The 22,404-nt window shown below is 38.7% G+C and overlaps 1 long non-coding RNA gene across 10 annotated transcripts in view; it reads right to left on the bottom strand.

Moving 5' to 3' along the window:
* Positions 1–300: 300 nt before the first annotated feature.
* LOC139036061 (uncharacterized) overlaps positions 301–22,404 on the bottom strand; it is a 64,996-nt gene continuing 42,892 nt past the window's right edge. For 7 of the 10 annotated variants that reach the window (XR_011488786.1, XR_011488789.1, XR_011488791.1 and 4 more), the window contains 3 exons: positions 20,366–20,451; positions 4,853–5,192; positions 301–590 (listed from right to left, as the gene is read on the bottom strand). This is a non-coding gene — a long non-coding RNA (uncharacterized lncRNA). Of the gene's footprint in view, positions 591–4,852; positions 5,193–6,324; positions 6,429–7,192; positions 7,415–16,606; positions 16,660–20,365; positions 20,452–22,404 lie in introns of all 10 variants that reach the window. The other 3 variants (XR_011488783.1, XR_011488784.1, XR_011488788.1) reach the window with 3 other exon arrangements.

Below are 22,404 nucleotides of genomic sequence, written 5' to 3' on the forward strand. Positions count from 1 at the left end.
CTGAATCTCCATTTTTAATCATCTCTGCACTCTGTGTTATGAAACATCCAATGCTAACCACCTCTAAAGGAATAAAAGAAACACGTTTTCAGTATATATCGCTCATACCATCATGAATGTCAAAAAAATACATTTTACAACATTGATTCTTTAACTCATTCATTTAAAAAACATTAATACTTTATAATATAATTAACATATATACCATGAATATTTATATTCTGTATCATGCTGTATTCTAGGTGCTAGAAATACAACTGTGAACAAAACAGAATCCATACTTTCACAAGGCTTTTAGTTTATTAGTGAGTGAATGCAGATCACAAATAATATACATGAAATACACAGCATATTACATGGTGCTACTGAAAAAAAAAAAGAATTACAAGGAGTACATGGAGGGTGTAGTTTCAAATACAGTTACCAAAAGTCTTCATGGGGAAGGTGACGTTTGAGCTAAGATCTGGTGGAGATAAAAAGTGACGTTGGGTCCCGAAGAAGAACACTGCCACCAGAGGAAACAGTGAGAAGAAAGGCCCTCATGTGGAAGCCGGTCTGGTTTGTCTCAGAGGGAAAGGAGGTTAACATTACTGAAAAAAGTGAGAAAAGGGCAATTGTTACTTCCCAGGGAGCACAGTGGTAAAGAATCTTCCTGCTGGTGCTGGAGAAGCAAGGGACCTGGGTTCGATCCCTGGGTCAGGAAGGATCCCTGGAGGAGAAAATGGCACCCCACTGCAGTTTTCTTGTCTGGAAAATTTTGTGGATAGAGGAGCCTAGCGGGATACAGTCTGTGGGGTTGCAAAGAGTTGGACATGACTAAGCATGTATGCACAAGGCCAAAGGGTATTTTCTTTCTTTCTTTCTTTCTTTTTTTTTTCTTTTGAGGCTAGAGGTTTTAACAGGAATTTAGATATTTTCCAATGACTTGTACATGGGATGAGATGGGAAGCCTCTGAAGAGTTGAGCAGAATGTTGATTTGATCTGACTTGTGGTAGCTCCACTGGTAAAGAATCCACCTGCAATGCAGGAGACCCTGGTTGGACTCCTGGGTCAGGAGGATCCTCTGGAGAAGGGATAGGCTACCCACTCCAGTATTCTTGGGCTTCCATGGTGGCTAAGACCATAAAGAATCTGCCTGCAATGGGGGAGACCTGGATTCAATCCCTGTGTTAGGAAGATTCCCTGGAGGAGGGCATGGCAACCACTCCAGTTTTCTTGCCTGGAAAATTCCCATGGACAGAGGAGCCTGGTGGGCTACAGTCCATGGGGTTACAAAGAGTCGGACATGACTGAGCAACTCTATACAAGCATATATTTTATAAGAAGCACTTAATAGTTGTGATAAGAATGGTGAGGAGGCCCATGGCAGATGCTGAGTAATTGGTAAGAATGTTTGAACATTAATTTGAGTGAATAATAATAATGGATTCTTTTACTAGAGAGATTTTTTTAAAGGTGTGGAAAAGTGGGCAAAAATTCTGGATACATTTTGAAGGGAGAGTCAGAAGGAGTTACTGACAGATTGACTTAGGATGTTAGAGTATTATTCCAAAGATTTTTGGCATCACACAAATGGAAGAACGGGCTTTTTTTAAGTGATGATAAAGACTGCAGGGAAATGTATTTGGAAAGTTAGAACCTAAAGAGTTCATTTTGTAATATTTTAACCTGAGGACACCTAGGTGAAAATGTCAAGTAGGCAATTAGTTGTTCAAGCTGGAAGTTCAAGGATGAGGTATGGGCTGAAGATGTTCATTTATAATTCATCAAGATTTAAACGATCTCAAGGCTGGAAAACTGTGTTGGTTAAAAAGAAAAGTGGTTCCAATATTTAGTTCTGGAGCACTCTAAGTTTAGAGATAGGTGAGGAGAGGAGAGCACAGCATGAAAGAGCTTGAGGCGGAGCAACCTGTTACTCAGGAGAAATTCCATGGCAGTGAGCATTCTGGAAGCCAAGTTAAGATAGTGTTTTAAGATGAGAGACCCATTAACTGTCAAATGCTGTAGATAGGACAATGGATGGGGACTACGAAAGAAGCAACACAGAGTTTATTGGTGATATTGACAAAAGAGTCATTTCAGTGGAGTTGGAAGCATGAAAACCTGAATGAGTAGAAGGTACAAGATAGGAAGAGAAATAATGGAGTGCTACCGAAGACGACTATTTTGAGAAGTTTTTCTTCAAAGTAATGGAAGAAAATCTGAGGTAGTATCTGAAGAAAAAAGAGAGCTCCAAGGAAAATTGTTTTAAGGAGAGAGGTAATAGAGATTATTTTGTGTTTATGGGAAAATCTCAGTAGAAAAGAAACAATGATGGAGGAGGGGGGAAGACTGGGGGAAGCAATGTGCTTGCGTGGTTGAGTGAAACTGGCACGTAAGTGGAAAGACAGATGATCGGTTGGAGTACAGATTATAGCAATAGACACGGTTCATAGGCACAAGTACAGGTAGTAGGCATATCTGTTTGGGGCTCTTTGAAATTTTCTTCTGTTGCTTCAGTATTTCAGAAAACACAATATGCTATGTCATGGACTAAGAGTGCATAAAAGAGTAGGTGTTGGAAATTTGAGGAGAGAGAAAACCATTTAAAATTGTTACCCAGGAAAATGAAAGAGATACCAGTTTGGGCAACTAAAACGTGAATTCCAGGTGTCATTAAAAGCTCACTTGACATTTGTAGTCACATTTATAGAATTGTGGTGTCTTTTCCCCCAGGATGTTCAGCTGTCTTGTTTGGGCAGGGAGTGGAAAATGAGATAAATGAAATGTAAACATGTACATATAGGCTTTGTCAAGAGAGGAGAGAAAATAAGTGAAAGGCAGGGTAGCTAAAGATAGAGGCCAGGGAGTGGTTAATAACTGAACATGGAATACGCAGAATAAGGAGGGATGTAGAAATGGAGGATGGGTGAAGGATAAACAAAGATGGTCAGGTTAACAGGTTAGAGATCCATGAGTTAAAGAGATTGATGGAGTTGGAATTTTAGACAAATACACTGGAAAGATAGCATGTGCTTGTTGGAGGAAAAAAGAACGCTTGTAAATGGAATTTGGAGGGACTGTAGTTACTGTCAAAACAAGTTTTAGGAGCTGGAGACATGGGCATTGGAAGGAAGGATGTCAAAGAGCTCTAGGCAAAGATACTGAAAGGACCATCTAAATGGATAATGCAATTCTTGAGAAATATGGTAGGAGTAGTGGTGGAGAGAGTGACCGTGAACCAGGAATTAAAATTTTCAAGGATGAGAAAAAGTGACGAGCGAGTCAAATACCAACTACCAAGGAAAGATACTAGATAGAACGGTCTCATGACATGGAATCATGGGAGTAAAAACTGGATTTTTTAAAGAATAAGAAGCAGAAATGTGATTGATTTCTCCTCCAGGAAAGGAATATGCAGTATGTGAAGAAAAAAACCTATGCCCCTTGAAACAACTTTAAGGAGACAGATTTCAATTTTGCAAAAAAAAAAAAAGTGAAGAACATGAGAGATTTTGCGATGACCTATCATTGTGGAAAGGTCAGTGGAATATTTTCATATTCTATTCTTTAGTAACTTGGTTATATATGTTCAAGAAAACAGGTGTAGAGGAGAAATAACCTGTACATAGGCAGGTACTACTGAGTCAGAGTGCAGTTCAGTTGTATTAATTATTCACCTGCCCAGGAGATGGGCTCAAGGGCACAAAGTCAGAACAGCCTCTGGTGTTTCTGAACCATTTGTAGTTCCATAGGTTCATAGTGTTTTTGTGATATAGAAAAATGGTATTCCTTTGGGTAGTCAGATGGAAAGTAAGAAAATGGTATAAAAATTCAGAATAAAATAGTAACTGATATCAAATATAAATTTGGCATGCTGATAAAAATACATTTAAAACAAGCAGCAAGATGATAAAGAAGTGGGAAAAGCCTCTGCTAGATAAGCTTTAGCATTATTTACCCCACTTTTTGCCCAGCCTCACTGAGCTTTGATTTTTCTACAGGAGAAAAATATATGGTATAAGAGGGTATATATGGTATGAGAGGGTCTGACCAGATAAATCCTAAGATCTTGGCTCTAAAATTGTAATATCTTAACCTTCTGACAAGGAAAATAATTTTAAAATGTTTTCATATAAATTTCCTTTATACTACTCTGCTTTAAGCTATTTGAAAATTTATATAATTTGAAATGGGAGCTCTCAATAAATAACATTAAATAAGCTTTGCCTTTGCTTTAGAAAGCAAGTGAATGAATGCCACAAAACACATGCCTATATATACAGAACAAAAGGAATAAAATTTCTTTCCCTAACCCCAGGCAAAGAAAAGCATTTCCTAGATATTTCATTTCCCTAACAAATTCCAAGGTATATACTAATCAGCATTATATTAGTAACTGATTTCCTATTAATATATAGCCAATATAAATCTTCAAAAATGATTAAAAGAAATAATGGGTGATACAGAGGAAAGGGAAAATGGTAAAGCCTCAAATTTAAAAAAGAAACCATCTCTTTAAAAATTGTGGTTGTAAGATTTTACCCTTCATCTATCATGTGTGACAGGTTCGAAATAAACAAGTACTAGCCCCCCAAAGTATACACTTCACTGGAATTCCTTAGGACCTTTTATGTTAAGATTTAGCTCTTCCTTATCCATGCACTCAGATTACAGCCCTTGTGAACTGAGGCTACAATTGATCACTCTCAATAAGGCTGAAATATAGTCTAGAGCTGTGCAATCCAAGTAAGATCAGAAGACTGACTGCCCATCTGCAAATTGTTTCTTGCTAGTCTGCAGCGAGATAAGGACCTTGGTAAAATGTGCATAATGAGATAAGGAGCTTGTACCAGAACATAAATTACCTACATCATAAAGTATACTCTTAACTTCAGTTGCAGTTTTTTTCTTAGTAGGACTTTTTCAATGAAGGCAACAGTGTGTTGATTTTCATTCAGGCACACTCATGGACCTCCTCATAGACAAGAACTTTGAATAGCACAGGCAAAGAGATTAACTGTGGAGGGCCTTTCTGCTAGCTACAATGTGAGTATGCTTAATCACTCCAGGTTCTCCATATTATAGCATAAATTAATTACAGTATAGATCAATTTCTCTGTAAACTGCTTAGTGTCTGTAGTCTTCACTGCTAGATTCCCACTAGCAGGCACAGAGTTGGACTTCAATAAATGTCTGTTGAATGAATTAACTGCAAAAAATAAAAGTAGAGAGAGAAATAAGCACAATCCTTGTGATTATTTGCTACATCATATCCAAAACCATCTTTAATAGGAACTCATATTTGTTTCTATTATGTCATTTTTCTTTGGGGATTTAAGCAAAGAAATACAAGAAACAAAATTATAGTAGAATATATACAAGTATCTGTCGCTTACTTGTGTCCCACTCTTTGTGACCCTTTGGACTATACCCCACCAGGCTCCTCTATCCATGAAATTTCCCAGGCAATAATACTGGAGTGGGATGTCATTTCCTCCTCTAAGGGATCTTCCCCACCCTGGATCAAACCACGTCTCCTGCATCTCCTGCATTGGCAGGCAGATTCTTTACCACTGAGCCATCAGGGAAGCCCTGAATATATACAAAAGAGACACTCATCTCCATCATTGACTTAAAGAGTAAATGGTAAAGAATAAAAATTATTATGACTGATTATTATCTATTGCTGTTACTAGGACTTCCAGTACTAAGTTAAATAAACATGGTGAGAGTGGGCATCACCTTGTTCCTGATCTTAGAGGAAAAGTTTTGAGATTTTCACCACTAAGTGAAAGCTGAGGGCTTGTTGTATATGGCCTTTATTATGTTGAGATATGTTGCCTCTATACCAATCTTGTTGAAGGTTTTTTATCGATGTTGAATTTTATCAGATGTTTCCTCTGCATCTATTGAGATGATCATAGGCTTTTATCCTTCATTTTGTTAATAATGTTGCATGACATCAATTGATTTGCAGATGTTGAACCATCCTTGTATCCTTGGGGTAAATCCCACTTGACTGTAGTGTGTGTGATATTTTTAATGTACTGTTGAATTCAGTTTGCTAGTATTTTGTAGAAGATTTTTGCATCTATGTTCATCAAAGATATTGACCTACAATTTTCTTGTAGTGTCTTTGTCTGGTTCCCCAAAACTTTAGTCTCAAAACAGCAGCATGCTTTTAATCCCCCCATAGCTTGTACGGGTCATGAACTGAGGAGCAGCTTGGATGGGCACTCCTGGCTTGATGCTTCTCACAACGTTGTAGTCAGATATTGGTCAAGTATTATCCAATGTCTTAACTCTGCCAGAAGTACCCACCTCCAAGGTGGCTCACTTACATGATTGGCAAATTGGTGCTGGCTGTCTTGAGAAGCCTCAGATCTTCACATAAACCTTCCACAGGGTTGCTTGAGTATCCTCATGTTGTAGCAGCTGGCTTCCTCTGATACCAAAACAAAAGTTTTCATTTTTTTGAGACCCAGCCTTGCTTTTCACCACATTCTGTTTACCAAAAAGGATTCACAATTCCATTCCAGCCCACATTCAATGGTAGGGAAATTAAGCTTCACCCTTTGAGGCAAGGAATGTCAGTGAGCTTGCAGAAATATTTTGAAATCACTGAAGACCATCTGGAGAATTAAAATTTCCTCTTTTTTTTTTTTTTGCTTAAAAGGCTGATTATTTTACTCTAATAGCTAATAACTTCACTAAAAGATAATTGGCTATTTCAATAAAATGAAAAATAAATTGGCTTTTCCAACAAATTGAATTTCTTCCTTTCTGTTTTCTCCTCCTCCTGTAGCTTTTCCTCTCTTCTCTTAAGATTGGCTGTCTTGCTCAAATGGCCACTACAGTTGTCTGTTTGGAAATCTAGTAGGCATAACATAAATATTTCTTCCAAGGTCACCCAGCAAAATGCAGCACTCACTCTAAGTTTTCCAGTGACAGATTCACTCATATTATTTTTAGTTATTTTGAAATAACCCATCAATGACAGCAGCTTTACTTTTTTCCCAAGGCTCTGTGATTTTGAATATAAGATGCAAGAAGTGAGTTTCTAATGACAATAAGACAGAGACTGGGGTCAGGGGGGGACTTAAAGTGACAAGGTCGGAGAGAGAATTTTGTCACCCACAGAGTTGATGTCTGGATGCATGATGTGGTAAAAAAGAAACTGAATTGATGATTAGATAATGGACTACAGACCTTTCAAGTAGCAGGAGCAAAAGTCATTTTTTCTTTTATTTCTTATTTATTTTAATTAATAATGCATGATGGTGATCTCAGCAGTTTAGCACAGCAAGTTCCAGTTCTCTCATTTTCTATCTGCAGTAGAGCGATGTGACTTTGCCATCAGTACAGGCTGTGGCATTTGTTATATAATCAAAACCAGAATCATATTTAGCGTGGCTAACTTCTTGAACCTCTCTGTAACAAAAGGATATATTGTTGTCTTAGGCCAAGAGATAATATCATGTCAGTCTTGTTTGAGATAAGGGGTAAGGTTTATACAGTGATCAGAGGTGGGTATTAAGAGCCATTCCCTGAATATCACTTCAGAGTTTCATAGAATGTCATAACTAAGCCATAGTAAAGCAGCTTAAAATATAGCCATTCTTTTATAACTTCAGTAGCTACTACTAACATATATTTCACGTTTAATTTCTAGTAAATTGTGTCTTAAGGGCTAAAATATTTAGCCAAGACCAGCAGAATTGTTCAAAACTATAAATACCTTTGCTTCTCTCAAACTAGGTTTATGCTGTACTTTCCATCTGAATTTCAGTTCACATGGATCAAAGACTGGTATCAAGAGAACTTTCTCTGACATTGAAGGTCATAAACATCAAAAATAGTGCTAATAGAATAAGGAATAATAGAAAGGTTATATCCAAGACTGTCTGAATTTAGAGTACATTCGAACAGCTGAATATTATCCCCATAGTTTAGTTATAAAGTAGATGTTCTCACACCAACTTGCACTGGAAGAATTTTTAATTGGGTTTCCTATGAAAAAGAAATTCAGTCCCAATTATCGAAAAGCAGCATGATTGTCAATGTTTATTCTATGCAGTTCACAAGAATAGGAATGACCTGTGAGTATGAAAGCAGCGCTAACTTGTATTATAGAATGTTGCTTAGTCACAAAGTCATGTCTGACTCTTTTGTAACCCTATGAATTGTAGCCTGCCAGGCTCCTCTGTGCATGCAATTTCTCAGGCAAGAATACTAAAGTGGGTTGCCATTTCCTTCTCTAGGGATCTTCCTGACCCAGGGACCTAATCTGAGTCTCCTGCATTGGCAGGCAGATTCTTTACCACCAAGCCACTAGGGCAGCCTGCATTATAGAATAGTGAATTCTAATATAAGTTAGTTTAATATCATAGCCAGTTTTGTGACTTAAGAAAAAGAAATTACCAACTGATCCTTGATTTTTAGACTCATCCTGTATTTTAGTGTTCTAAGTTTTAAAACAATTGTGGAAAAACTGAAAAGTTTCTTTCAAATGCTTCTAAACAATGAAAGAAATAGTAGCATTTGTGAGCAGAGGGCTGGAGCAAACTAGAGTAAGAATACATCACTGAGTTTAAATGTAAACATTTGCCCCAAGACACATTTTAGATTGTGCAAAATTCTAAACAAACAGACAAAAAAAGTCTCACAATAAAATAATTTAGCCACTCAGAAAATTATTTTAGCACAAAAACAAAAATTTCAAAGTCTTAGTTAATTCATTAAATCTGAACAGTAATTATCCTTGGTTTTTTTCTTGTCAGTGATTTTTCCTAACCTTCAAGAAAGGAAAACCTAAGAATAGGGGAGCTAGGAAAGAGAAGCAATATCCTATCTGAGTTTTATCAGATTAGGTAAGGGTGGAGTTGGTTGCTAACGTCAGTCATTGCCACCATTTCTTTTGTCATGAAGGGAAGAAAGTCAGCTAATAAAATGTGAGCTTTCTTTGATGAGCCTAAGTTTCTAATTAAAACCTTTTCATAATTTGGCTGAATGTGGAAGCACTAGAATCTCTTGACATAGCCTACAGGGAGGTGGGCAGGAAAGAGTTAGGCTGTAAATTTTTATACCATTTCAGGTGAAGTGGAGAAAGAAGGTGCTGTTTGATGCTACAATTCAAGATGTATCAAAGAAGGCTCAGGGTCAAAGGCGATCTGAAAGCTTCTTTCTTTCATCTAAAAGGCAGGCAGGGCCATACTATTCCTCCCAGTTTTTCTAAGTGGAAGAAGAGTATAGAAAAGAGCAAAGAAAATATTCAAAGTGAAGATACAGTCAGACAAAGAAAAAGGACCTCATACTTTGCAAGGGTGAAAGACAGAATTTTAAGCAGACTAGACAATAAAGGTGTTGGAGTGGCTAGAACCATAGAAATAGAGTTGACAAAGTCTGAGCAATTGCAGAAATCAACGGTCATGGAACATGGGCAGTGAGAGCTGTAGAAGCGGGGCTATGAGTGGGAAATACGGGGACAGTGTAAAAAGGCTTCAGGTAAGACTATCATGTTTACACAGAAATTCGTCCTTAAGATGTTGATTTCACCAGAGTCAGAGACTGAAAGAATGAAAGGTTACCTCTGTGTGTGTGTGTGTGTGTGTGTGTGTGTGTGTGTGTGACCCTCTTTCCTTAGGACTCAGTGGTTGTGGTTTGGATAGAGAGGTGATCTTCAACCTCTAAAATAGCATTTTTCATCATCTGGATTTAAATATATATAATTTATACGCATTTGCGTGGGGGTGGGGGTGGGGGAAGGGAATGGAAATGAACAGATGCTATTTAGCGTAGGTTGTGGACCTGAGAGCAATACTTTTCCTCTTCCTTGACTAGGAAGGGAAGGGGTTGTTGTACAGTCTGTGTAGTTTTCTCAGTGACGGTTTGTTCTTGGCAAGATGGAGGGGAGGTGGAGTTAGGATGCTTGTGAAGCCCGGATCATAAATATGAACCCTAGAGAGAAGCAGCAAAGTTCTTTATAGTTAAGCCTGCTATGAGTGAGATTCACCCTTGAGCTTCTCAGAGGCATCATTGCTTAACAGAAATAGGAGGAGAAGGTGTTCATTGGTTGTGATTGGAAGGAGAAACAGTAACAACAGGATTTGCTGTGATTTCAGCAAACTCTGCCATGTTCCAAGCTTCATGTAAACCCCAGCTTCTGCCAAGAGGAACAGTGACAGAGAGATCCAAATTTCTCATATTAGAATCTCAGTCAAACTTAATGTGCTTTTAAATAACCTTAATGATCTTTCTTGCCCTTGAATATTGAGTAAATGGCCATTATATATAAATTATGCTCAGTACACTGTAAAAATTTTGCTGTCTGAGTTTTTGTTGTACATGAAAACGATGTTCAAACTTTGAGTTCAGTGGACAAACTGAGGTTTCCTTTCTGAGGGAAGAGGGGAAGAAAGACCCAAATGGCAATATAAGCAGGAGAGCATACTAGAAGTAAAACATTTCCGTGATGTGCAGTAGATGAAAAATGGAATGAAAAGAAGTAATAATAAATGGCTCGATCTCTCAGATGTCCAAAAAGAAAGTGGAGATATGAAATACATAGTAGAATATGATATTTCCAAAGAAGTTGGAGAGCCCTCAAAAATCCACAATACACCATTCCTGTCTCCTTCTAATGCTGTTTACTTACATTTTTTCTTCTTTTCTGTTAACTCTCAACTGTGTTTCCTCAAAATGCTAAGCTTTTATCTTTTGGCTATCAGATATATCTCAATTTCACCACTTAAAAAAAAATCTTCCTAACTTATATAGCCTTCCTTACTTTAAGTATTATTTTACTCTAACTTATAAATTCCTAGTCTTACAATTTCCCCAGTTTTACTCTCTGGTCTTAATTTTTGGTTGTCTCTTTCACATTTAAGTCAATTCTGTTAGGTTTGAAATTGTGCTTTAATATCAGTTTAGAGTTTTCTGTTCTTTTTAATAATCACATTTCCTTCTTAAGGGCTTCCCTGGTGGCTCAGATGGTAAAGAATCTGCCACCAATGTGGGAGACCTGGGTTTGGTCCCCGGGGTTGGGAAGATCCCCTGGAGGAGGCCATGGCAACCCACTCCAGGATTCTTGCCTGGAGAATCCCCATGGACAGAGGAGCCTGGCGGGCTACAGTCCGTGGGGTCGCAAAGAGTTGGACATGACTGAGCGACACACCACACTACAGCATTTCCTTCTTAAAGTTATCTGTTCCTTATTTTTATGACTTATCTTCACCAAAGCTGAACAGTAGAGAGGACTATTATTATGTGTAAGAGAATGGCATCTTTCTTTGAATTTCCTGTTCTGATGTGTGCCACCCCTGTTTTCTAAGTCTTGTTGTATTTATGTGTTTATTTTAAATAAACAGTGATTTTGTATGAGCAAAGTAATACAGGAATTCAGTTTAGATTTTTCCATATGCATAATTGTTCCAGTACCATTTATTCCATAGTTTGGTAGCTCAGATGATAAAGAATCTGCTTGCAATGCAATAGACACAGGTTTGATCCCAGGGTTGGGAAGATCCCCTGGAGAAGGGAATGGCAACCCACTCCAGTAGTCTTGCCTGGGAAATCCCATGGACAGAGGTACACACCATACACACACACACACACACACATACACACATGTATGTGTGTGTATATATATGAGAGTATATGTATATGGGACTTCCCAGGTGGCTCAGCAGTAAAGAATCCTCCTGTCAATGCAGGTGACACAAGAGACGGGCATTCAATCCCCAGGTCGGAAAGATCTCCTGGAGTAGGAAATGGTAACCTACTTCAGTGCCTGCAGAATCCCATGGACAGAAGAGTCTGGTAGGTTACAGTTCATAAGGTCAGAGAATTGGACATGACTGAGCATGTATTCCATTGCCAACATCTGCTGGATCATTGAAAAAGCAAGAGAGATCCAGAAATGATATATTTCAGCTTTATCGACTATGCCAAAGCCTTTGACTGTGTGGATCACAATAAACTGTGGAAAATTCTGAAAGAGATGGGAATACCAGACCACCTGACCTGCCTCTTGAGAAACCTGTATGCAGGTCAGGAATTAACAGTTAGAACTGGACATGGAACAACAGACTGTTTCCAAATAGGAAAAGGAATAAGTCAAGGCTGTATATTGTCACCCTGCTTATTTAACTTATATGCAGAGTACATCATGAGAAACACTGGGCTGGAACAAGCACAAGCTGTAATCAAGATTGCTGGGAGAAATATCAATAACCTCACATATGCAGATGACACCAGCCTTATGGCAGAGAGTGAAGAAGAACTAAAAAGCCTCTTGATGAAAGTGAAAGAGGAGAGTGAAAAAGTTGACTTAAAGCTCAACATTCAGAAAACTAAGATCACAGCATCTGGTCCCATCACTTTATGGCAAATAGATGGGGAAACAGTGGAAACAGTGACAGACTGTATTTTGGGGGACTCCAAAATCACTGCAGATGGTGACTGCAGCCATGAAATAAAAAGACGTTTACTTCTTGGAAGTAAAGTTATGACCAACCTAATAGCATATTAAAAAGCAGAGACATTACCTTGCCAACAAGAGTCTGTCTAATCAAGGTTATGGTTTTTCCAGTGGTCATGTATGGATGTGAGAGTTGGACTATAAAGAAAGCCAAGCGCCAAAGAATTGATGCTTTTGAACTGTGGTGTTGGCGAAGACTCTTGAGAGTCCCCTAGACTGCAAGGAGATCCAACCAGTCCATCCTAAAGGAGATCAGTCCTGGGTGTTCATTGGAAGGACTGATGTTGAAGATGAAACTCCAATACTTTGGCCACCCAATGCAAAGAGCTGACTCATTGGAAAAGACCCTGATGCTGGGAAATATTGAAGGCACGAGGAGAAGGGGACGACAGAGGATGAGATGGTTGGATGGCATCACCGACTCAATGGGCATGAGTTTGAGTAAACTCCAGGAGTTGGTAATGGACAGGGAGGCCTGGCATGCTGTAGTCCATGGGGTCACAAAGAGTCAGACAATACTGAGAGACTGAAATGAACTGAACTGAACTGAGCATGCTTCCATGCCAAATCATATGTATATAAGCATATGTGTGTGTGTGCTCAGGTTGCTACAGTTGTGTTCAACCCTTTATGACCCCAAGGACTGGAGCCAGCCAGGTTTCACCATTGATGGGATCCCCCAGGCAAGAATACAAGAGTAGGTTGCCATTTCCCTCTCCAATAAACATACATATATATAGTTATATTCAGACGCCAACATATATGCAATAAGCGTAAGAAAAATCATGATTGTGATTACATGGGGGAGTTGGGTAGGAGATGCATCTGAAAGGGGCATGCACAGGACTTCAAAGTTACTAATATTAATCTGTTTAATTAGGATCACTAACATGTCCATGAAGTGATGGGACCAGATGCCATGATCTTAGTTTTCTGAATGTTGAGCTTTAAGCCAGCTTTTTCACTCTCCTCTTTCACATTCATCAAGAGGCTCTTTAGTTCCTCTTCACTCTCTGCCATAAGGGTAGTGTCATCTGCATATCTGAGGTTATTGATATTTCTCCCAGCAATCGATTCCAGCTTGTGCTTCTTCCAGACCAGCGTTTCTCATGATGTACTCTGTATATAAGTTAAATAAGCAGGGTGACAATATACAGCCTTGACTTATTCCTTTTCCTATTTGGAACCAGTCTATTGTTCCATGTCCAGCTTTAACTGTTAATTCCTGACCTGCATACAGGTTTCTCAAGAGGCAGGTCAGGTGGTCTGGTATTCCCTTCTCTTTCAAAATTTTCTAGAGTTTGTTGTGATCCACACAGTCAAAGGCTTTGGCATAGTCAATAAAGCAGAAATTAATGTTTTTCTGGGACTCTCTAGCTTTTTCGATGATCCAGCGGATGTTGGCAATTTGATCTCTGGTTCCTCTGCCTTTTCTAAAACCAGCTTGAACATCTGGAAGTTCACAGCTCACGTACTGCTGAAGCCTGGCTTGGAGAATTTTGAGCATTACTTTACTAGTGTGTGAGATGAATACAATTGTGTGGTAGTTTGAACATTCTTTGGGATTGTTTCTTTGGGATTGGAATGAAAACTGACCTTTTCCAGTCCTGTGGCCACTGCTGAGTTTTCCAATTCTGCTGGCATGTTGAGCGCAGCACTTTCACAGTATCCTCTTTCAGGATTTGAAATAACTCAACTGAAATTCCATCTCCTCCACTAGCTTTGTTCATAGTGATGCTTTCTAAGGCCCACCTGACTTCACATTCCAGTGTCTGGCTCTAGGTGAGTGATCACACCATCGTGATTATCTGGGTCATGAAGATCTTTTTTGTACAGTTCTTCTGTGTATTCTTGCCACCTCTCCTTAATATCTTCTGCTTCTGTTAGGTCCATATCAATTCTGTACTTTTTCGAACCCATCTTTGCATGAAATGTTCCCTCAGTGTCTCTAATTTTCTTGAAGAGATCTCTAGTCTTTCCCCTTCTGTTGTTTTCCTCTATTTCTTTGCATTGATTGCTGAGGAAGGCTTTCTTATCTCTCCTTGCTATTCTTTGGAACTCTTCATTCAAATGGGAATATCTCACTTCATGGGAAATAGATAGGGAAACAGTGGAATCAGTGTCAGACTTTATTTTTTTGGGGCTCCAAAATCACTGCAGATGGTGACTGCAGCCATGAAGTTAAAAGATGCTTACTCCTTGGAAAGAAAGTTATGACCAACCTAGATAGCATATTAAAAAGCAGAGACATTACCTTGCCAACAAGGGTCTGTCTAGTCAAGGTTATGGTTTTTCCAGTAGTCATGTATGGATGTGATAGTTGGAGTGTGAAGAAAGCTGAGTGCCAAAAAATTGATGCTTTTGAACTGTGGTGTTGGCGAAGACTCTTGAGAGTCCCCTAGACTGCAAGGAGATCCAACCAGTCCATCCTGAAGGAGATCAGTCCTGGGTGTTCATTGGAAGGACTGATGTTGAAGCTGCAACTCCAATACTTTGGCCACCTGATGCAAAGAGCTGACTCATTGAAAAAGACCCTGATGCTGGGAGGGATTGAGGGCAAGAGGAGAAGGGGACGACGGAGGATGAGATGGCTGGATGGGATCACCGACTTTTGGACAAGAGTTTGAGTTAATTCTGGGAGTTGGTGATGGACAGGGAGACCTGGCATACTGTGATTCATGGGGTCTCAAAGAGTCGGACATGACTGAGTGACTGAGCTGATCTGAACTGAGCATGTCCATATGTGTTTATTTTTTAATAGCCATTTAATAGTCATTAAATTGTACGTTATGTACACAAGTATCTTTTGCACATCTGCTTTATTTTCAACAGTGAATAGATGAGCAAGAATATGAGTTGTTTGTCATTCAATTCATTTGTTTAATATAATGTAAAATCACGTGGATTTCAAGGTAGAGATCTGAGATGAGAAAAGGTAAAATTCTGTTTTGGTCACTTAAGTTACAGATAGCTGTGAAATATATAAGTGCAGAGAGATATTTGTTTCTGGAGCTCAAAGTAGAAGTTCATGCTACAGATATCAGTTTGGAACTCTTAGCTCAAGTAACAGGTATGTAAGCCAGGGATGAAGAGGTGTGGAGGAAATGAAGATGGCTGCAGACTGTACCCGAAGGTAACTTCTCTTCAGAATCAGGGATTAGAATTCAGCTAGAAGACAGCAAAATCCTTGCCAGTGAATTAGGAGCAGTTTGTTTCAGGAAACCCCAGAGGGGAAAAATATTTCAGTAAAGTCAATGGACGACATTAGAATATTATGTCAGGAGATCAAGAAAGACAGGGTCAAGGAGTTGTTTTTGTTGTTGTTTTAACCAACAAAGAGGCTACTGTATCCCCTGGTGGGAGCAGTTTGGAAGGATTAAGGAGTGCATGGAGAGTTGTACCCTAACAAGTTTCTCACGAAAGCTGCCTCTTGCTTCCTAGAGTAAGACCTGTGATAAAATTTATAAATAGTAAACAAACAGTAGTAACTTAAATTAGGAAACTGGGAAAGGGAAAGTATATAGGACTCTCCACAAGAGTAGACAGAACTTGACCTGGATCCTGTCCCTCTCAGTGATGGTTAGCCAACTTGATTGGGCTAAGGGGGACACAAGAAGCTAGTGAAAGAGTATTTCTGGGTGTGTCTGTAAGGGTGTTTCTGGAAGAGATTAGCGTTTGCATCAGCAGATTGCACAGGCAAGATGGCCTTCACCAGCGCTGGGTGGACCTCACCCAATCCCTTGAGGGAACAACTGTCAAAGGAGGGGTGGATTGTGTTCCAGTCTTGCGCTGGGGCATCCATCTTCTCATGACCTTAGACATGGGAGCTCCTGGTTCTCAGGCCTCCAGACTCTGGATACACCGGTGGCTCACCATTTTTCAGGCCTTTGTACTCAGACTGAATTATTCTTCTGGCTTTCCTTCTTCTCCAGCTTACAGACAGTAGATCTTAGGACATTTTGTTTACCATGATGACGTAAGCCGATTCCTAAAACATATCTCCTCATATGTATATCAATATATGTATTTTACTTGTTCTGTTTCTCTGGAGAACCCTGACTCAAACACATTGTCATTTACACAGACAATCCCAAGCAATATGCCAAAATATCAGTGAAGCCACCAAAGGTGGAACTTTCTCTTACCCTTCTTCTGATCATGAAACAAAGGAAACTGTATCTGGAAAGTGCTGTAGAGTCTGTAAAACGGGGAAAGAAAATGGAGAAGATGACTCTGATAGAAAGAAAGGTATCAGGACTATACATTGCATAATAAAAATAGCTTCGAGTGACATGGATAAAGGATTCAGGCAGCACCTAGTTAAGGCAGATTTACTGTATGCTACTCAGGGATTTCCCTGGTGACTCAGTTGGTAATGAAAATGCCTGGAATGCAGAAGACCCAAGTTTAATCTCTGGGTCAAGAGGAAGCCCTGGAGAAGGGAGTGGAAACCCACTCCAGTATTATTGCCTGGAGAATTCCATGGACAGAGGAGCCTGGTAGGCTTTGTCCATGGGGTTTCAAAAAGTCAGACACGACTAAGTGACTAACACTTTCACTAACACAATAAAGCTTAAGCTGCAGGTTTCCCTCACTTAAGTGAGTCCTTTTTAAGGCAGTGGACCTAATTTTATTTTCATAACTTTGCCTTATGTTCCTTAACAAGGGCCCTAAAATTTGTGTAAACTCACTCAATCTCAATTTACCCTTGCCTATAACTAATAAGAGTAAACCTTATTAGTGTACATAAAATATTCATAAAGAAAAAAGCAGAGATTCAGTTGGAAGTAACACCACCAACTCTACCCTTTTGACTGTTTCTTGTCCCACAGAAATTGGACAGAAACAATTATTCAGCCTTAACACTGCATCTCAGGGAGAAAATAAAGCAGTCCTGGCCTTGATACTGCAGGAAGATAGCCAAGTTACTTTCACAATTAGCCAAGCAAATGGAGTGTCTAGATAGGCGCAACCAAGAATAAAAATGAAAAAATTAACTGTCATGGCAACCAAGCAAATATACTATGGCAAACAACTTAAGAGAGAAAGCATGGGAAGAAAGACAAAGGGCTTATCCAATAGGAAATTATTACTTGAAGCACAAAAGGAAATTCTTCTCAATTGCTTCACATTGTAGAACAAATTGAGAAATGTGGCTTCTATAAAAAGCTCCAAGATGAAATGATAAGATAAAAAATAGTTTGAAAATAATTGTAAATGTAAGAGGAAATGAGATTTAAAGCCCCATAATAAAATTAATAAATTAATTAGCAAGGAACAAAAATGACACAACTAAAAATAAAATTGCTGACATAGAGGAAGGATTTGAATTAATCACAGATTAAAAAAACTTAAAGAAGCAGGATGAAAAAATTGGACATGAATGGTAGAGAAAAAGAAGCTGACCTTAACTATAATTTTTGCTCTTAAACTAGAAACACTCAGCAGAGAAATTCCCTGAGATAAAAAAAATCATTAAATCTACAATTTGAAAGAGAACCCTATTCAAGGATAATTTGATACAGAAATTTCAAGACCAAAGTGTTTTCTAAGTCAAATATTTAAGCAGTATTTTAAAAGAAGTCTTTATAGGGTATTTAGACTTAAAACTCAAATCACCTACAACTGGAGAAAATCAGGCTTGCATCAAAGTCCTACTCAGCAACCTTCAAAGTCAGAAGACAAGGAAGTAGTTTCCGCAACAGTCTTAGAGAAGTGTGACCCAGAAACATTCCCCCCAGTCAAAGTGTTAGCCAAGAATAAAGGCAACAGGGCTATATTCTCAACTGTGAGAATATCAGGGGACTTTCCTTGTGCTGTTGTTGTTCAGTCGCTCAGTTGTGTCTGACTCTTTGTGACCCCATGGACTGCAGCACGCCAGGCTTCCCTGTCCTTCACCATCTCCCAGAGATTGCTCAAACTCATGTCCATTGAGTTGGTGATGCCATCTAACCATCCCATCCTCTGTCACCCCCTTCTCCTCCTACCCTCAGTCTTTCCCAGTAGCAGATTCTTTTCCAGTGAGTTGTCTCTTCACACCAGGTGGCCAAAGTATTGGAAACTCAGTGGTAAAGAATCCGCCTGCCAATGCAGGAGACAGGAGTTTGATCCCTCACCCAGGAAGAACCCACATGCTGCAAAGCAACTAAGCTTGTGCACCACATCTACCGAGGCTGTGCTCTGGAGCCTGGGGTCTGCAACCACTGTGCCTGCCCACGGCAACTACTGAAGCCCACGTGCCCTAAAGCCTGTGCTCCTCAATGAGAGAAGCCACTGCAGCGAGAAGCCTGAGCACCCCAAGTAGACAGCAGCCCCATTCACCTCATCTGGAGGAAAGCCTGTGCAGCAACAGACCCAGCATAGCCAAAAAGAAATCAGTAAAATTATTAAAAAAAAAAAAAAAGAAAGAAAAACTCAGGGAATCCACAACTTCAACACCCTTCTTGGAGGGAAAAAATGTTTGACAAAGAAATTCAAAAAATTAAAAGAAAGATGTCAGTGAAGAAGAGAAAAGCATAAAATGAATAGTGGTAAACATTAAACCAAAACTTCAGAAAACTAATTGTAAATAACATTGAGAATATTTTTATAGAAGAAGTAAGTCATAGGTTTACAGAGTATAAGATATCAATAGCAAAATTCAAATGAAGTAAAATATTTTATTTAAAATACATACAATATAACTCCATTTTTATAAAAATGTGAATCATTCATTTTTTACATGTATAAATGATATATGCACTTGCTTTGTGTCAATGAAGATAATTTCAGGGAAGTGGTGTTTGGAGGTTTTTTCTCAAATCTTTTATCTTTATAATTTCTCTGCAAAATTTGTAAACTGTATAATTTGTATTTATCACTTTGAAAAACAATAAGGTGATTTTTAAAAAATGAAATACCTTCATAATGCTAATCAGAGTTAATTAAGGGTAGTAGACATGTGAATGATTACTTTTTTCCTTTTTTTTTTTCCTGCTGTGTTCTGATTCCCTCACCCCACTTTACTGTCCAAAAATTATAAAACATGAATGTAAGTAAAGTCGTAGAAGGAGTAAATGTAGGAGTGTGTTTGAAAAGATTTTGGTTAAGTCAAAGAAAATGCAGTAATTGGAAGAAAATGTGGATTTAACACAGAGATTTTATTAGAGGAAACTATAATATGTTTCTTTGTTGATGTGAGAGATACTGCTGCTGCTGCTGCTAAGTCACTTCAGTCGTGTCCGACTCTGTGCGACCCCATAGACGGCAGCCCCCCAGGCTCCCCCACCCCTGGGATTCTCCAGGCAAGAACACTGGAGTGGGCTGCCATTTCCTTCTCCAATGCATGAAAGTGAAAAGTGAAAGTGAAGTCGCTCAGTCGTGTCTGACTCTTAGAGACCCCATGGACCGCAGCCCACCAGGCTCCTCCATCCATGGGATTTTCCAGGCAAGAGGACTGGAGTGGGGTGCCACTGCCTTCTCCGTGAGAGATACTGTATAGATGCAGATTGATGCTTAGGGTGAGGTGGAGATAACTAACAGAAGGACTATAGTTCCTTGAAGAGGTTATAAATGATGGAACCCAGAGCACGAGCAGGGTGATTATACTTGGAAACAAGGATGGCTAGCGATTCCATTGTGAAAAAGAGAAAAGGAAAAAAATGGGTACAACGTAAGCCAATTGTTCAGGGATGGAAAGCAGAGAGAATTTGATTCTGATGGTTTCAATTTTCTTAGCAAAAATTGTATATTATCCAAAAATACAGTAGAAGGAAGGCATATTGTATTAGAATAAAAATACTAGTAAACATAACAAAACAAATCTCAAATTCTTAGCAACTGAGAGCAAAAGAAAATGAAAAAAAAATCCCTTCTATTTACTGTCTACACAAAGCCCACATGAATATTCCTGATGGACCCGTTACCTTCCTCACAGTCACTCCCGACATAGGTTCTTCCCAATCTGTGACTTCACCATCTTCTAGTTCCTCACTGTGCTCTTCCATTCAGCCTGCAGAAAGAGAAGGATTGTATGTAGAAGATTCTTCTGGGCCAGGTCCCAAAGCGATGGCTACATCTTCTGCCTATCCTTCATTGGCCAGAACTCAGGAACCTGACTGCGTTCAACTACAATGGAGGCAGAGAAATATAGTCAGCTTGTGAGTCTAGGAGAAAAAGAAAATGGTTTGGATAAAAGTTAACCAATTTCTGCCCCAAGAGAGTGGTATAAGATACTTTCAGGTACTGGGGCAATCAGTCTATTGGAGATAAAATTATGGGGCCACACTGACTGCAAAAAAGAAAATCTTAAATTCACCAAGTTAAATTTGTAAGTGTAAATGTCAAAAATGTGCAGAAAAGTTTCCTTGGGCTCAGGTGGTGATTTCCTCAATAGCAATATTGCAACTCAGTTCACATATAGAAAAGGAAGTTGTTAGGCTCATCCAGACCTACTGTGTTCCTGGCTGAGTAAAATAGAGGAAGAGTCACACAACTGAGAATATTTGTAAAAGATAAATGTTATTTATGGGCCACAGAAACCAGGCTGATTCAGGAAGCAGATGGACATTGAAAAAGTGATGGGGTTAACACATTGGGGGCCTCAATGAGGTCGGATATTGTAGACATAGAGATATTTGATAGAAAAGCTATAAGAATGAAATTGTTGATCTTACGGTGGATTACTTTATTTAAATTTTCTAGTGATCATATGGTTTGTTTATATTATCATAAGAGGGAATGGCAGCAGTAGAATGAATGAAAGGTCAGTGGGAAAGAGAACAGCAGAAAACTGAAAGACCTAGGGAGAGGATTTAGACATTTGAAGCTTAAAAGAAAAGTGACATCAATAGAGAGAAAAACTGTTAGCTAAGCTCTAGTGTTAAGTGAATGAGCTGGGTGAAAAACAGAAAAGACTGTTTGATGACAGTGTAAATGAGAATGATGAAGCAATTTACCAAGAGGAATAAATCTGAAAAAAATGAAATTGAAGTAGTGGATTGTAAGGAATAATAGAAACTAAGAAACTCTGAGTAGCATGCCTCAAACTTGTGAGGAGTGAAAAGTGAAACAACTTCAACTTAAGAAGAGAAGGATGTTACTCCAGTAGACATCTGGAGTTCACAAAGGCAAGGAGGAGAGAAGAAAATGCCAAGAGGAGGTGAAAGATACTGGGGAGGTTTCTGATCATACTGGGTAATCCAGTAGTTGTTGTAGGAGGTTTGTGAAGAAGGTTGTGTGGGTGCTTAGGTAGGACGAGTAGATAGCAAGCATGGAGAAGAAATTAGAATGATAACATGTTACCTGGAAAGATCTAGCATATGGTGGTGACCGGGATCAACAGAGATAGAAAGTATGATGCAATTATAAGATTATAAGTATTAATATTATAAGCAATACTCTTAGTATTATTCTGGATTCTGCTCCTAGCATGAGAGGAAAACATAGAGAAAATAAAGTAAATGAGAGTGATATAGGAATATTTGAAGGGTAATATATTACAGCTATTGATGATTGACTGGAAGAGATAAAAGAAATAAAAAAGGATGACTTCCTCATTTCTGATTTAAGTGATGGAATGGCCATTGGTGTAATCATTGAATGTAGGAAACATTGCCCCAGAAACATAGATATTATGGTCTGTTTTTATTTTGGAAAGAGGAAAATTATAAGTTAATCATTCAAATGGAGATGCTGAGTTAAATATATGAAAAAAAATAGTTCAGGAGAGATATTTGGGCTGTGAATACAGAAGAACATCAACAATTATGGGTTGATTAGAAAGGGATGGCAAACAAAACTCAAAAGACACAGCCAGAGAAATCAGAGAAAAATCACTAAGAAATTGTACTATAAATCCATTCAACAAGAGGGAACAATAAATCATAGGATGAAAAAAAAATGCCAAAAGGTAAATAAGCAAGATGTTTCAAAAGTATCAGTTGATTTGTATGACATGGGACAA

This window comes from Odocoileus virginianus, chromosome 1 (assembly GCF_023699985.2).
Source record: "Odocoileus virginianus isolate 20LAN1187 ecotype Illinois chromosome 1, Ovbor_1.2, whole genome shotgun sequence".
Taxonomy (NCBI): Eukaryota; Metazoa; Chordata; class Mammalia; order Artiodactyla; family Cervidae; genus Odocoileus; species Odocoileus virginianus.